This window comes from Macaca thibetana, chromosome 9, assembly GCF_024542745.1.
Source record: "Macaca thibetana thibetana isolate TM-01 chromosome 9, ASM2454274v1, whole genome shotgun sequence".
Taxonomy (NCBI): Eukaryota; Metazoa; Chordata; class Mammalia; order Primates; family Cercopithecidae; genus Macaca; species Macaca thibetana.
This window is the reverse complement of record NC_065586.1, coordinates 8,517,197-8,532,846: the sequence shown is the minus strand read 5'-3', so window position 1 is coordinate 8,532,846 and position 15,650 is coordinate 8,517,197. Positions and strand designations below refer to the sequence as shown.

Here is a 15,650-nt window from a genome sequence, read left to right as displayed (position 1 = left end):
ATTTTATTTTCATCTTTTTTATTTCCAAAGACCCACCCATCTTTCCCCCATATATCTTTTACCTTCTAAATCTAAGTGGAAAAATAAGAAGGGAAAGGGCAGGGTTGTAGAAATGAATCCTTTTAAAAAAAAAAAAAATCTGTTTAGTTTATTATTAAGACTATGGTCAAATTCCCAAGGGTGAGAAAGAGATTGAAAGCAAAGGACATAACAAAGTCAAGGGAAAACAAGAGGTCAAATTCTTGTATCACTCAGAATAAAAGTCTTGCTGGATCAAGAACAGCCATTCAGGACTTCTCTTGGTAAGAGTTCCCTCACCTCCACATCCGTCCCTCAATTTCTGGCTTCAGAGCCCCAGCCCTTGATTCCTGCTCATCCCATCACAGCATCACCCAACTCCAAGCTTCAGTTTGCAAGTTGACTTGGAAGAATTTGGAGCCATCCAACTCATTGCTCAATAGAGAATAGCAAGTTAGAGGAAGGAATAAGCCTTCTTTCAAGTAGAAATGCTCTATTGTCACAAGATGAATGTTAAACCTTTTCCTAGAGACTCTTCACTGACATTCTAGAATTTCATTTGTAGCATGTCACAGTCACATTCAATCTAAGCTTAACAATCTTGTGTTAGCCAACTTGAAACATAACCATTGTTTATTCATTTAATCGATTAGATTTTTTTTTACAAAATTAAGACCAGTTCTCTGAATAATCACACTGTTTTATCATAACCAATTTGTATGTGTTCAGTTGCCTCCAACATAGAGGCCAATAGTGGCTTCTTGAAAACCAATGGGCTTTGCATTCAAATAAATCTTAGTTTAATTTAATCTCTGCCACCCACTCACTGCATAACTTGGAAGATGTTTTTCAGCCTTTACTATGTTCATGTTTCTACATCCATAAAGCGAGGATGATAATATATACCTTGAACGGGTTCTTGTGAAGATTTAACTGACAAATATTAATTGAATTTTTCTATATGTCAAGCACTAGTGACACATAGACCATGCCCTTAAGCAACATGAAGTCTGTCTGGGAAGACTCACAGGAAAGCAAGCAATTCAATTACCCTGCAGTAAGTGCCCTGGAGATGGTGGAGGTGGTGGTGATTAAAGAACAGAAACATCTTAGAACAAAACCTGAATTGTTCTTGGGGAGAAGAAATGTTCGGGGCAGGTGTTGTGAAGGTGATGATATCTAAAGAAGAAGCTGGTATTTGGAAAGAGGGATGGGACTGGGGGTGGGGTGGGAGGGTGGTTTGTCAACACAGAGAGGACATCAAGAGCAAGTCTGAGAGGCAAGCCAGACACCATCCACCAAAGATTTGCAAGCAGGCAGTCTGACCAGGGAAGAGAGGTGCAGTGAGAGTGTGAGGAGCAGGGAGGAAGAGTTCAACTCCAGACAGTGGAGAGGTAGGAAGCCATCAGATCCAGAAGAGCATTTCCTGTGCCAGAATGGGCTAGACTCATGTCCCAAAGACATGGGCAGCCATTGCATGGCATCAAGCAGGAAAATGGCACCCTCAGATTCTCTGCTTAGGAAGATCACTCTAACAAAAGTGAAGATGAGCTGTCAGAGGCGGCGTCTGGCACTTAGTGGGTTCCAATGGTGGACAGTTGGCGCTGTTTATTAAATCAGTTGCCTCTTGTTGATTGGGATAACACATTTGTTCTCTTTAGGGGGTACTTTTTAAATGTTCTTTATCAGAAAATATATTTTTTATTGGTAGTGAGTGAAGTAAAGATGTCAATATTCACGATAGAGGTTATATAAGCCAAGGTTGCCTTTATATTGACAAAAATACCTTATTTCACTTCTGATCATACACATTAGTTCTGTAAAGGAGGTACATCGTCTCTCCTTTTTGTTTCCTTGCTTGCATGAGCACCAAAAGTTATAATGAAATCACTTTTATGTAATCAAAGGAAAAAAGAAAAAGCAAGAAAACCAACATGCCACAGCCTAGACTATTCCACCCAGCACTGCTGCCCGAGAGCTATGTTTTCTGGCTCTCTCCTCTCCACACTCCAATTACTTTAGCCCCACACCCCCAACCCACCCCATCCCACTTCGTTAGGGTGGTGGTTCACCAAATGATGGGGCTTGCTTAGAAGAGAAACATTTTATGGTAGGTAGAAGTTGAATAGAAAGTACCAAAAGGTGGAGAGGGCTGTCCTTCTCTTTTAATCATCATAAGAAGGGTTTACTAACACTGAAGAGCATCTGCATCCGTTGATGACTGATCCTGATCTAGGTTTTGGCCACCCTTCAAATTGCTGCCAATCAAAATGTGATATGATTCTGTTGAATCCATTCTTCGCTGGCTCTCCTGCGTGGTCTTCTCATTAGTGCTCGTCTCTTTAAATGGGTTATTTTCTTACTAGGAAAAAACATATTCCCTCTCTGAAATTAAGGTTGAAGGTGTTTTGCTTGTTCTAAAAGTTTTTAATACTTTTTCCTCAAGCATGCTCTGTTTGGCATGATTGACATAGTGTATATACTGGTTGACCAGAGTGGAGCATTTGAAGGTCTGGTGGGTGTTCTTGTAGTAACGCTGAAGAATTTTGGCCTGCAAGTCAACACAGACTGGATGAGACTCATACACTTGAATTGTGCTTCCACCTCTTCAGCAATTTTCTGATATTGTTCAGTGGTAAATTTGCAGAACTATGAGTTCCTCTCCTCCAGTCTAGCCAGCTCCACTTTGCAGAATGCAACCCGCTTCATTAGCACTAGGTCTTTCTCTTCCAGCTGCCTAGCCAGGTGCATTGCCTTAGCACCTTCCTCCTGGCTTGATATCCTCTCTCGAAGGATGGGTCTGGTTAATTGCCCATTGGCAGCAGCCCTCTCTTTCTCCAGTTCTGTGGTTTGCTTTAGTCATTTCTGATCTTCAGTTTGTTCCTTGACTTGCTCCAATGTCAGCTGATCAGCTACTCTTCTTTTCAATTCTTCATCAGAAACCAAGGCATTATAAGCACCAGAACACCACTGAGACTTTGAACCAGATGGAGAGGATTCCTTCATGAAATCGATCACATGTTCTGAAAGCCCAATGCCCTTCACCACGGTGATGGGTGATGTTCTCATTCTTGTCCACCTCGAAGGTGACCCAATGGGTGCTCAAGGTCCCACCCGTGGCTCCTGTTCCTGCCCCTGCGGAGACCTAGAGCAGAACCATGAGCACTTCAGTTCCCCTGTGCCCACACTCACATGAAGGGGCCTGGATTATTTTCCCACAGAGCAGGAGCAAGGCCACGACCTAGGAGATACTTTTCAAGTGAGCTTTGTCTTCCTGAGGCAGTGTGCACGTTGTGTAATGCATTGTAAATTATGTTATTGGCATTCTACTCATCCAATTCTGAATAATGTCAAAATTTAACATCTGAGAAACAGCCCATGACCATTGATGTTGCTATAAACACACCTGGGGTTAAGGCATTGTGAGTCTGGTTCCTTGCTAAGTCTATGGTGGTGAAGACTGTCTGCAATTCAGATTGGCATTTTAAGTATTCGACTGTTTTTAGGAAGAGGGAGGACAGTTGACTAATCACCGTCATTACACATGATGGTAACCTAAACTTGTCACCTTCCTCCTGCCAGTCACAAGAGTAACACCTGAGGCACAGGCCTGAAGCAGAACAAACCCACACAGACCCAACTCCAGGTGGAAGCCGACGGCCTAGAAATGCCACAGTTATTTTTTTGTCTCCTGGTGACGCTACACAGCTTTGCTTTGCTATTAATAAAAGAGAATTGCTTTTGGTTGCCACTTTTTGAAATTTTAAGATTAAAATTGAATTCCATCTGCCAGACCTTTGCTTATAGTACAGGAGAGGCAAGTGTGGTAAGGTCATTTGTTTTTCCTAATGTTCATGAGACATGAGTTTACAGCGCTGAGCATCTTGATCACCAATTAGCTTGAAAACATTCATCATATTTTACCAATAATCTCTCCAACATGTACTCTGATCCATAGATGAGTCACTGGCCATCTCTGATACACAAACAAGAAAGTCAAACATGAATGCTACCTGTTTCCTTGTGAATCACTCCACAATCAAGTAACTGCTAGTGTGAAAAAACCACAACACACTCGAGATCCTTCCACCCATGACATAAGATTTATTTGTGCAAGTCTGCTTAATTTTTATAATGTACCCATGCCTTAATACCAATCATGACATTATTTTGAAAGTTCTCATTTTCTGGTCTTTGTTTCTTTTTTCTCTTTTTTTTTTCTTACTTTGATTATCATTTAAAAGTGACCACATTTATTCAGAGGCATTCTGCAAATGTGTATCAAGTGTTTTTAAAAATATTTTAGCACTGTGATAAGTATTATAAATGCAGCAAATAAATGCAAAATTTTTAATGAAAAAAGATACCTATGCATGTTGAAAAGATCCAAAAGAGATGTGAAAAGATCTGTATGTGCTTTTGTTTGGCTCACTCTATTATTATTATTATTATAATATAGTAATGAGTACTACTACTAATGAGAATATTTATTGAGTGCTTCCAGTGTCCTATAAATGTACAAATGCCTTACATCTATTATGTTAATATTCCTAACAAATCTGTGAAGTACTGAGTATTATTAGCCAGAGTTTACAGATAAGGAAACTACAATGTAAAGAAACAATATGAGTTGTTCATGGCCACAAAACTCAGACGTGGGAGAGCCTCTGATTCACGGACTCCGTGTTCTGTTCACTTACCCCTTTTGTGCTGCCACAGTGAATACGAAAATAAATGAAATACATATGCTGACCTCAAGAAAAGAAAATTCCAATTGTAGAGAGAAAACTATACATGCATAAAATACTGATACGTGATATGAGAAACTATAAGAGCTGCCACTAAGCCACTGCCGGGTGAATAGAGCAGAGTCAATAAAAATTCAAAGGTGGGCACGATTCCACAAGCTGGAGAAGCCCAAAAATCTTGACGGCTTTGGAGATTTTGAATTGGTTATACATGGGTATAAAAGGATGGAGAATCCTGCAGGTCCTGGGAGGAAGAGGGCATGGCGTGAGAATGCCTGTGAAGAGCATTAAGAGAGTGAGTCAGCCAGTTTGGCTGGGGAACAAGGGCAAGGATTGATAGACACAGGTCAGTTTGCAGAAGGTCTCTCATGTCAGGGCATTTGCCTTCAGCCAATGGGAAAGCCAAATGGATACAGAAAGAGGCTTTCTGATGTCATTGAATGGGCAAGGGTTTCAGAGCGAAAAAGGCATAGACCCAATCCCATACTCTAGGTGTGACCTCAGGCAAATGACTTACTGTCTCAACACTTCAGTTTCTATACAATAGAAATCAAAATCAAAATATTTATCTTGCAGGGTATTTTGTGGATTAGAGATCATTTGCAGGCAGTATATAACGCTATGCTTGGCACATAGGAACTTGTCAGTAAACAGCAGCTTTCTCACTCATTTTATTAACACATTTGTCACATTGATTCCATTGTTTAAAACACTTTTGATCTTCTCATTGATTATTTCCCTCAGGCAGAGACTATGTATTCATTGCAAAAGAAAATCTGATTTGTTATTTTTTTTTTAAATGTGAATTTACTTTTTCCTACTATAAATGTACCAAAAAATCATTCATAATCCAAGTACCCTCACATTAGCATTTGGTATGTTTTCTTTCATTTGCTTTTCAGTGGGTATTACACATTGTTCTATTACCCATGATCATAGTATTTCAATCATGAATACTCATCAATACGTATTTCATATGTATCATACGTACAAATCAATACCTATTTCTTGTCATTAACTTTTATTGATCTATTGGTTTTGTTAAATAATATTACAAGGATTGATAATGTATTTTACCAGATTCAATTCCAAATGAGTTTTAGTTGTTACAAAATATCAAATTTAACTCAGAGATTTTTCATATGAATGCAAAATAACCCACACATTTTTAAAAAATCCTATAAAGCACAAGTCACTGTTCTATTCCTCAAAGGGAGTTTCTAGACTAAAAAGGTACAGTTCCTGCCTTCACTCTCACAGAGCTTCCCACAGAAGACAAAACAAAGTTACAAATAAGGTTAAAAATAGTATAAAATGATGTCCTAGGGGACCTGAACACAATTTCAAGATATTTCCAAAGCTGTTATTGCACCATTTTGCACATTATTGAATATCTTGTAGAGCATCCCAAAGTTACCTTAACTGAGGGGATCATACTCAATTGAGTGTATAAATCCAAGCGGATATGCTAGAAACCTGTTACTTTTTTTTATAGTCATTCTCCCTCCTTCTCGAATGAGAAAATATACGCACTTTCCCACTCATCCACTTTGCCTGTCATTTCTGGCCACTCCGTGAACATTTTGTAACCTGTGAGAGTAAAAAAGCTTTGAAAAACAGGACCAAGTTCTTTTTTTAGGGATATACAATGTTGACAGAAATATACTCCAGAGGAATTTAATGCAGTTTTTTTTTGGTTCCGGGCACAGCTCCTTTAGTGTATCAGTAAATGAAAAATGAGCACGGGAAGCTCCTGACAGTAGGAGAGGACTGCAGAGAGCCCTCGCCTCCAAACCAACGATTGGATTCTACTGTACAAACAGAGAAACGTCTGTGAACTCCTCACCTTTGAAAGGTAAACACTGAGAAGGAAATACTCCTCCCACGTGCTTTGAAGCATTCACCTTGTAAAAGGAAAAAGGACTTATTTAAAGAGTTCTTCATGCAGAGAAAAGAGGAAGTTCTTTGAAGTCCGGGCTAATTTTGGGTCACCATGAAACCAGCCATCCTTCTATCTACAAGATCCCCTGACCCTGTGGACCAAAACAATAGAAACACAACCAGGTTATTTCATTAGTGTGGACAAAAACTAAGAATAAAAATCTCCAGGAAACGTTCAAAAACTATAACCCCCAAGAAGCAGTTGTCTTTCACCCTTCTCTCTTCCCTTCTCATTCCTTACCTAAAAGGTAAGCCATCCACTGGGGACAGAGTAATAAATAGATTTGTATGATAGGAAAGGTATACATATGCCACTACAGTGGCTCACCCCTGTAATCCCAGCACTTTGGGAGGCCAAGATGGAGGATCACTTGAGCCCAGGAGTTTGAGACCAGTCTGGGCAATATAACGAAACACTGTCTTGTCCAAAACTAGAAAAGACAAAAATAGACCAGACGCAGTGGCCCGCGCCTGTAATCCCAACACTTTGGGAGCCTGAGGCAGGCGGATCACGAAGTCAGAAGTTTGAGACCAGCCTGACCAACATGGTGAAACCCTGTCTCTACTAAAAATACGAAAATTAGCCAGGTGTGGTGACACCTGCCTGTAATCCCAGCTACTCAGGAGGCTGAGACAGGAAATTGCTTGAACCCAGGAGACAGAGGTTGCAGCGAGATCGTGCCACTGCTCTCCAACCTGGGCAACAGAGCAAGACTCCATATATATATATATATCTTTGTCAATGTAAGAGATACATATAATGTAACATCTCTTTGTTGTTTTTGATTAATTTAGTACTCAAAGTCAGGATCCAAGCATTAAGTAGACATCTGATTTAACTTCAGATAATAAATAGCTATATTGAAGGCTCTCTGGGAAGAGCTCCAGGGAGACAACTGCGAATTTCTCAGAAGAATGGGCCACTTGGAATATCCTGTTGATTCCTCGATTTCTCTGAATGGTTCACCAGACCGCAGCCCATAGCTTCTGAGCTAATTCAATCCCTGCTGTTATATGTCCTGCAGAGATACTGAGCTACAATACTGTTACAGTTCTTCCACGCGGTTGCAGCAAGGAGGAAAGGAACTTAGGCCATCTCCATGACCAATGAATCGGTGTTGAATAGGTGTAGGTTATTTGCACCGGGAACTTTGAAATAGAAGTTTTGGAGGAATATAAAAGCTAAACATTTTTATTTTGTGACATCTAGTTATGCAATTGCCATGCTTGCTAGAAAGGATATGTTTATTGTGACAAATAGGGTATCGGTGTGGCTCCCTCCCCTGCTTTTCTACGTCTATGGCAAAACCAATTGGTCGGGCTGGCATGGAGCTACCGAGGACAAGATCGTGGAACTGTTTGCCATGTGGACCCACAGCTGTGACTCCCGTGGAATGACTGGCAATATCCAGCATACCCCCTAAGTCATGGCTAGGAGGTTCTCAATGCACATAAATCTGGGCAAATAGAATTGAAAACTGACACGATTTTTTTTATTAGTTTGTAGAGACTTAGGCTATAAAGTCCATAATAAGTTAACATCTCTTTATTAAAAAAAAACAAATACTATATATAAATAATTCATTAGATATATCATAGGTTGCCTCATGCTTGAGAACAATGCACAATATAGCCTCATGCACAATATAGTTATGGGACAAATAAAAGTACGTACTTTAGGTAGCAGATAGGGAGGGTGTATACAGATCATTCCATGTCAAGATGCGGTTCAGATTGTAGATAGAAAGATTCAAGTAGAGTTAACCAAATTCAACAAACATTTTGTTCTTGACTAAATGCCAGACACTTATCTCTGCCTTTGTGAAAATTACAGGGGAAGAGTTCAGATGAAAATATACATATCAAGTCACAAAAGCTGCCAAAAGGTAAGTACAAAGTACTCCGTGGATGTTTTCTGAGCCTTTAAAGATAACAGAAAGGGATTTGGTTATAAGGCAGTTGCTCAGAATATTTCCCCTCTGAAGAATGCCAGCTAACCACAGCAATGACTTAGTCCTGTATGACATTCTCGTTTGTCTGTCTTCATCTCTTATATCTAATTTTGTTTTTGCTGTTGTGAATTTGAAATCTTGATTTCACACATTTATTTGACATTTTATATCATTTTCACGCCATGACATCTATGGGGGATAGGTATTTTTACCAGATTTTATAACTTAGGAATCTGGTTTCATAATTTTCTCTCAGTAAAGTAACTAATAATGAGTAGAACCAAAACTTGAGCCTGGTTAGTCAGAATCTAAATCCCGACAATTCTCCTGTATGTCATACCAGTCACTGTATAGGCATTCCCAAAATGACAAATAGATCATATTCACATATTTTATTTCAAAATCTGAATTTAATCCCTACAGAAACCACTTTTAAATGACGGTGGAGTTCCTGACTAGTTTAGGAAGGATGACTTAACTCATAATGTAAAGGCATTACTGTAGACGTGTTAGAACTCTGGGAAAGGGGAACAAGAGATTTGTGATGACAGTCCTTCAAACAACCAGAGGCATTTACCTTTTTCCAAAAGGTGATTAACGTGCAGAATGAAACTATAATTGGTGAAATTGCACATTATATTTCAGAAGAAAGTAGAAAGAAACAGCCAGTGTGGGGAAAAGATCCTTTAAGATAAAGTCAGGCTTACCTAGAAATCTACCACTGAGGTCACTCCCACTAGAGACACTTTTGATTTTCATAGCTTCTTTTATCCCTCCACCTAAAAAAAAAAAAAAAAAAAAAAAAAAAAAAAAAAAAAAAAAAATTGTGAAAGATAATGCATGTATAATAAAGTATGCAACATATCAATATAGAACTCAGTGAATTACCATAAATTGAAAACCAGTGTAAACACCTGAATGTTCAAGAAATAAAATGGTGACAGCAATCTACAGCACTCTCTTTCTGCTGCATCTCACTCGAAGTCCCTGCTGACCTGCATTGGAAAAAATACTCTGCCTATTTTTGTAGTATTGACTTTCTTGCTCTTTATAGCTTTACTACCTATGCATATATCCCTAAATTCTTTAATAAAGTTTTGCCTATTTGTTAAATTTTCTATAAATAGGATCACACAACAAGCATTTTTAAATGTCTAGCTTCTTTCACTCAACACTGTTTGTGACATTCAACTATGTTTTTGAGCAGAGCATTGATTCATTTATTTCCATTGCAATATAAATGTCACTGGACAAGCACATCTACTATCATGTTGATGGTTTGGGGGTCGTTTTCAGTTTGGGACAAGGAAAAATAATACTGAAGTGGTCATTCTTGTTTATGACAGTCACACATTTTCATTGGGTATATACCAAGAAATGGAACTGCAGATCACAATGCTTGATTTAAGTGCTCAATTTAAATTAATGTAATATAACAAATTTACATTGATTAATGTAAATGTTTAATTTAAATAGATGAGGCCAAAATGCTTTTCAGTGTGTTCTACCAATTTTTATTCCCACAAGCAATGTGTTAGAGGTTAGTTCCAGTGTTTCTATCATTGGCAATACTTGGTAGTTGCTGTTTTCACTATTGCTATTCTGGTGAATGAGTAGTGTTATATCATTGTGGTTTTACACAGCATTTCCCTGGTTACTAATAATATTATAAAATGGAGAAGTTTACTGCCCAGTTGGGCAGCCTCTTTATAAGAGTGCCAATTAAAGCTTTTTGCCCATTTAGCTATTGGATCCTATGTCTTTTACATTCTTGATTTGTTGGAGCTCATTATATTTTGGATATTTGTCAGTTACATGTGCTGAAAAATCTTTCTGCTCTTTGACTTGCATTTTCACTTTCTTGTGTCTTTTGATGAGCAGAAGTTTTTACATTTAATGTAATCTAAATTCTCAATCTCTTCCTTTATGAATAATAATTTTCATATAGTTTAAGAAATCTTTATATAACATAAAAATATTTATATATATATGATCTTCCAGAATTTATAGCTTAATACAATCCACCTGCAATAAATTATTTGCATAAGGTGAAAGATTGGGTCAATTGTGATTTTTTTATTGACACAGTATCATTTATCAAAAAGACCCCCACTGCTCTACTACTCAACATTGTCAAGAACAAATGTCCAAATACTCATACATTTATTTCTGAACTCTCTATTCTCTTCCAATGGTATAGCCTTGATATGGTTTGACTGTGTCCACAGCCAAATCTCATCTTGAATTGTAGCTCCCATAATTCCCTTGTATTGTGTGAAGGACCCAGTGGGAGTTAATTGAATCATGGGGGCAGGTCTTTCCCATGCAGTTCTTGCAATAGTTGATAAGTCGCATGAGATCTGATGGTTTTAAAATTGGGAATTTCCCTGCACAAGCTCTCTCTCTTTGCCTGTTGCCATCCATGTAAGATGTGACTTGCTCTTCCTTGCCTTCCACCAGGACTGTGAGGCCTCCCCAGCCACGTGGAACTATAAGTCCATTAAACCTCTTTCTTTCGTAAATTGCCCAGTCTCAGGTATGTCTTTATTAGCAGCATGAAAACGAACTAATACAAGCCTTTTGGCAATATTATACTGTCTTAACTACTGTGTTTTTATAAAGATGTCTTGATATTTACTAGAGCAAATTCTCCCATCTGGCACTTCTTCAGATAGTTCAATTCTTGATCTTTCTTTTATTTTTACAATCCATTTAGAATCTCTCTGTCTCTCCCTCTCTCTCTCTCTCTCTGTCACACACACACACACATACTCACAAACACAGAGTTTGTGGTTTGATTAAAATTGGAGACAGTTGACATTTTTGACATCTTTTGATATGTCCCACTATGTATTGTATCTTTAATTTTTCTCGATAGATTTTTTAAAGTTTCCAGTGAGAACTTTCACATATTTGATCAAACTTACTTTGATATATTTCATGTTATTTAATGCTATTGTAAACTGTATATTTTTAAAATTTTATATTCCATTTCTCATACATTGACTTTTAATAGTTTTATTAAAGTGTATTTTACATACAGTAAAGTACACATATTTAAAATGTACAATTTGATTAGTATTGACATACATATACACCCAAGAGACCATCACAAAATCAAGATAGTGAACACATCCATCACACCCAAAAGTTTCCTTGTGACCTTTTGTAACCCTCCAACCTTTCCCCATGACCCTCTGCTCCCAGTCAAGTACTGAATTGCTTTTTGAACTACAGATTAGCTTTCATTTTCTAGAATTCTATTATGAATGGAGTCATACAGTATGTACATTTTTGTCTGACTTCTTTCACTCATCATAATTATTTTGAGATTCTTCCATGCTATTGCACGTGTTAAAGATTGCTCATTTTGTCATTAAGGGGTATTCTGTTGTCTGGATGTATCACAATTTCACTATCCATTATCTGTTGATATGCATTTGAGTTGTTTCCAGTTTGACAGTATTACAGATAAAGCTGCTATGAACATTTGTGGACAGTCTTTCTTTGGACGTATGATTTAATTTGTTCATGTATAAACACCTGTAAGTGGAATGGCTAGAGTACACGATAGGTATATGTTTAACTTTTTAAAAACATCATCAGACTGTTTTTGCATATTATTATCCTTTTGTATTTCCACAAGCAGTGCACCAGGGTTTTCACTGATTCGAGTTCATGCACTGTCTTCTTTTATTCATTTATTTTTGAGACAGATGTCTGTCTGTCATCCAGGCTGGAGTACAGTGGTATAATCATGGCTCACTGCAGCCTCAACCTCCCAGGCCCAAGTGATCCTCCTACTTCAGTCTCCTGAGTAGTTGGGATCACAGGTGTGCACCACCACACCTAACTAGGAATCCCTGTCTCTAGGGATGGTCTTAAACTCCTGGGCTCAACAATCCTCCTGCCTCAGCTTTGAGTTTGCTGGGATTACAGGCATGATCTACTGTACCTAGCCGATTTTAGATACTGTAATAGGTCTAATCAGTGGAGTTGTATCTATTAATAATTGAGGCTTTACTTTCCAATTCTCTAATAATTAATAATGTGGAGCATCCTTTCCTTTTTTTAATTTCCCATCTGTATATCTTCTTTGGTGAAATAGCTGTTCAAGTCATTTGCCTATTTTGTTTTATTGGATGCTTTAGTTTCTTATTGTTGAATTTTGATAGTTTTTTTATATATTCTAAATATAAGTCTTTTGTCAGAAACATGATTTGAAAAATCTCCTTTTCCAATCTGTGGCTTGTTTTTTTCCTTTTTTTAAATTTTTTTTTTTTAATTATACTTCAAGTTCTGGGATACATATGCAGAACGTGCAGGTTTGTTACCTAGGTATCCATGTGCTGTGGTGGCTTGCTGCACCCATCAACCCCTCATCTACGTTAGGTATTTCTCCTAATGCTTTCCCTCCCTCGCCCCCCATCCCCCGACAGGCCCTATTGTGTGATGTTCCCCTCCCTGTGTCCATGTGTTCCCATTGTTCCTCTCCCACTTATGAGGGAGAACATGCTGTGTTTGGTTTTCTGTTTTTGTGTTACCTTGCTGAGAATGATGGTTTCCAGCTTCATCCATTTCCCTGCAAAGGACATGAACTCATCCTTTTTCATGGCTGCATAGTATTCCATGGTGTATATGTGCCACATTTTCTTTATCCAGTCTATCATTGATAGGCATCTGGGTTGGTTGCAAGTCCTTGCTGTTGTGAACAGTGCCTCAACAAACCTACGTGTGCATGTGTCTTTACAGTAGAATGATTTATAATCCTTTGGGTATATACAGGGTAATGGAATTGCTGGGTCAAGTGGGATTTCTGGTTCTAGATCCTTGATAGTTTATGGTTTATTCTTTTTTTAATATATCATGTTCTTGGCATTGTAGCTAATACATTTTGTCTAACCCTAGGTGCTATGGACTAAATTGTGTCTCTCCCCAAACCCCACCAAATTTATGTGCTGAAACTCTAACTTCAAATGTGACTATATTTGCAGGTAATTAACGTTAAATGAGGTCATGCAGGTGGCATCCTGATCCAATAAAATTAGTGCCCTTATAAGAACAGTTACTGGCGTCCTCTCTGTTTCTCTCTACCAAAGGAATGCTTTTCCCTTTTCTTGCCTATTGCATTGACTAGAACCTCCATTACGATGTTGAATCAAGGTGTTAAGAGTGGAAGTCTTTGCCTTGTTCTTAATCTTTGGGGGAAACAAAATCAGTGTTTTACCACTAAACATGATGTTGTCCATAGGATTTTTAAAGGTGAAGATTTTTTAACCACAAAATAAATTTATTTAACAAATAAAGGCCTATAGAGATTATATCTTTATTAGTGAACTTTGGTAGTTTATGTTTTGCAAGGACTTGTTTCTTTCATCTAAGAGGTCAAAATTAATGTTTCATAAGGTTTTCTTATTTTTCTTTTAATGTATGTAGAACCTAAAGAGATGTCACTTTTGTTATTCATTATATTGATATTTTGTGTCTTCTCTCTTTATTTCCTAATCAGTACAAATAGAGGTTTATATAAGTGTTATTAATCTTCTCAAAGGACCAGCATTTGGTTTTATTCATTTTTCTCTATTGCTTTTTTCTTTTTTTTTCTTTTTTGTTTCATTGATTTATTTTTTATTTTGAGCTTACTTTAAGTTTTATTTCCTTTTCCTTTTCTAGTTTCTTAATGTAGAAGCTAAGGTCACTGATCTGTGATCTTTCCTCTTTTCTAGTGTGTTGCTCAGTGCTATAAATTTCCCTCTAAATTATGCTTTGGTAGCATCCCACAAATTTTTGTATCTTGTGTTGTCATTTTAATTAAATTCAATGTTTTTTCTATTTCCTTTTTGATTTTCTATTTGACCCAAGAGCAATTTAGGAGTGTATTCTTTGGTTTCTTAATATTTGAGAATTTTCCAAAGATCTTTCTGTTCATTTTAGTTTCAATGCTGTCAGAAAATATACTTTGTATGACTGCAATCCTTGTACACTTTTAAAAGTGTGTTTATTCCCAGCATATGATCTATTTGGTAAATATGTTCTAGGCCCCTTGAAAAAAAAAATGTGTATTCTCTTGTTATTTGATGGAGTTTTCTGAAAATGTCATTAGGTTGATTAGTTGACTGTAGAAATATAGTCGACTTTATATAAATATAAAGTAGATTGGTTGACTGTGAAAGTGGATTGGTAGTACTATTAAAGTCTTCAATTTTATTCATTTTTTCCACTTATTCTACCAATAATTGATATATCTAAATAAAATTTATGAACTTATCTATTTATTTTTACAGGTTTATTTATTTGTACTTTATATAGTTTGAAGCAGTTTCAATAGGTTCAAAAATGTTTATAATGTTATATCTTCATAAATTGATCCTTATGTCATTATAAAACTATTCTTTAAATCTTTAGTCTTTTCTGGATTTTGTTTTTTCTGATATTAATATCATCATTTTCATTTTCTTCTGACTAATGTTAATGTTGAATTTTTTCCATTATTTTACTTTTAGCTTATTTGTGTTTTTATATTAAAAGTTGGCTTCACATAGGCAGAATATAGTTGAGTCTTGCTTTTTAAAATCTTACTTAATAGTCACTGCCTTTTAATTGGGGTATTTATAACATTTACATTTCATGTGGTTATTGCTATGGGAGGATTAAGTCTCCTGGTTTTTGATTTGTTTTCTACTTGTATAATCTATTCTTTGTTCTCTTTTTCTTTTTCTTTCTTTTTTTTTTCTTTTGCCTTTTTTTGATTTTTGGTTTTTGTTTTTGAGATGGAGTCTAGCTTTGTTGCCCAGGTTGGAGTGCAATGATGTGCACTTGGCTCACTGCAACCTCCACCTCCCAGGTTCAAGCAATTCTCCTGACTCAGCCTCCCAAGTAGCTGAGATTACAGGCATGCACCACCATACCCGGCTAATTTTTTTTTTTTTTTTTTTTTTTTTGAGATGGAGACGCCCAGGCTGGAGTGCAGTGACATGATCACAGCTCACCT

At 37.1% G+C, this 15,650-nt stretch overlaps 1 pseudogene; it reads right to left on the bottom strand.

The window, feature by feature from the left end:
- Positions 1–2,380: 2,380 nt before the first annotated feature.
- LOC126962195 (MICOS complex subunit MIC19-like) lies at positions 2,381–8,122 on the bottom strand (annotated as a pseudogene).
- Between the last annotated feature and the right edge of the window lie 7,528 nt (positions 8,123–15,650).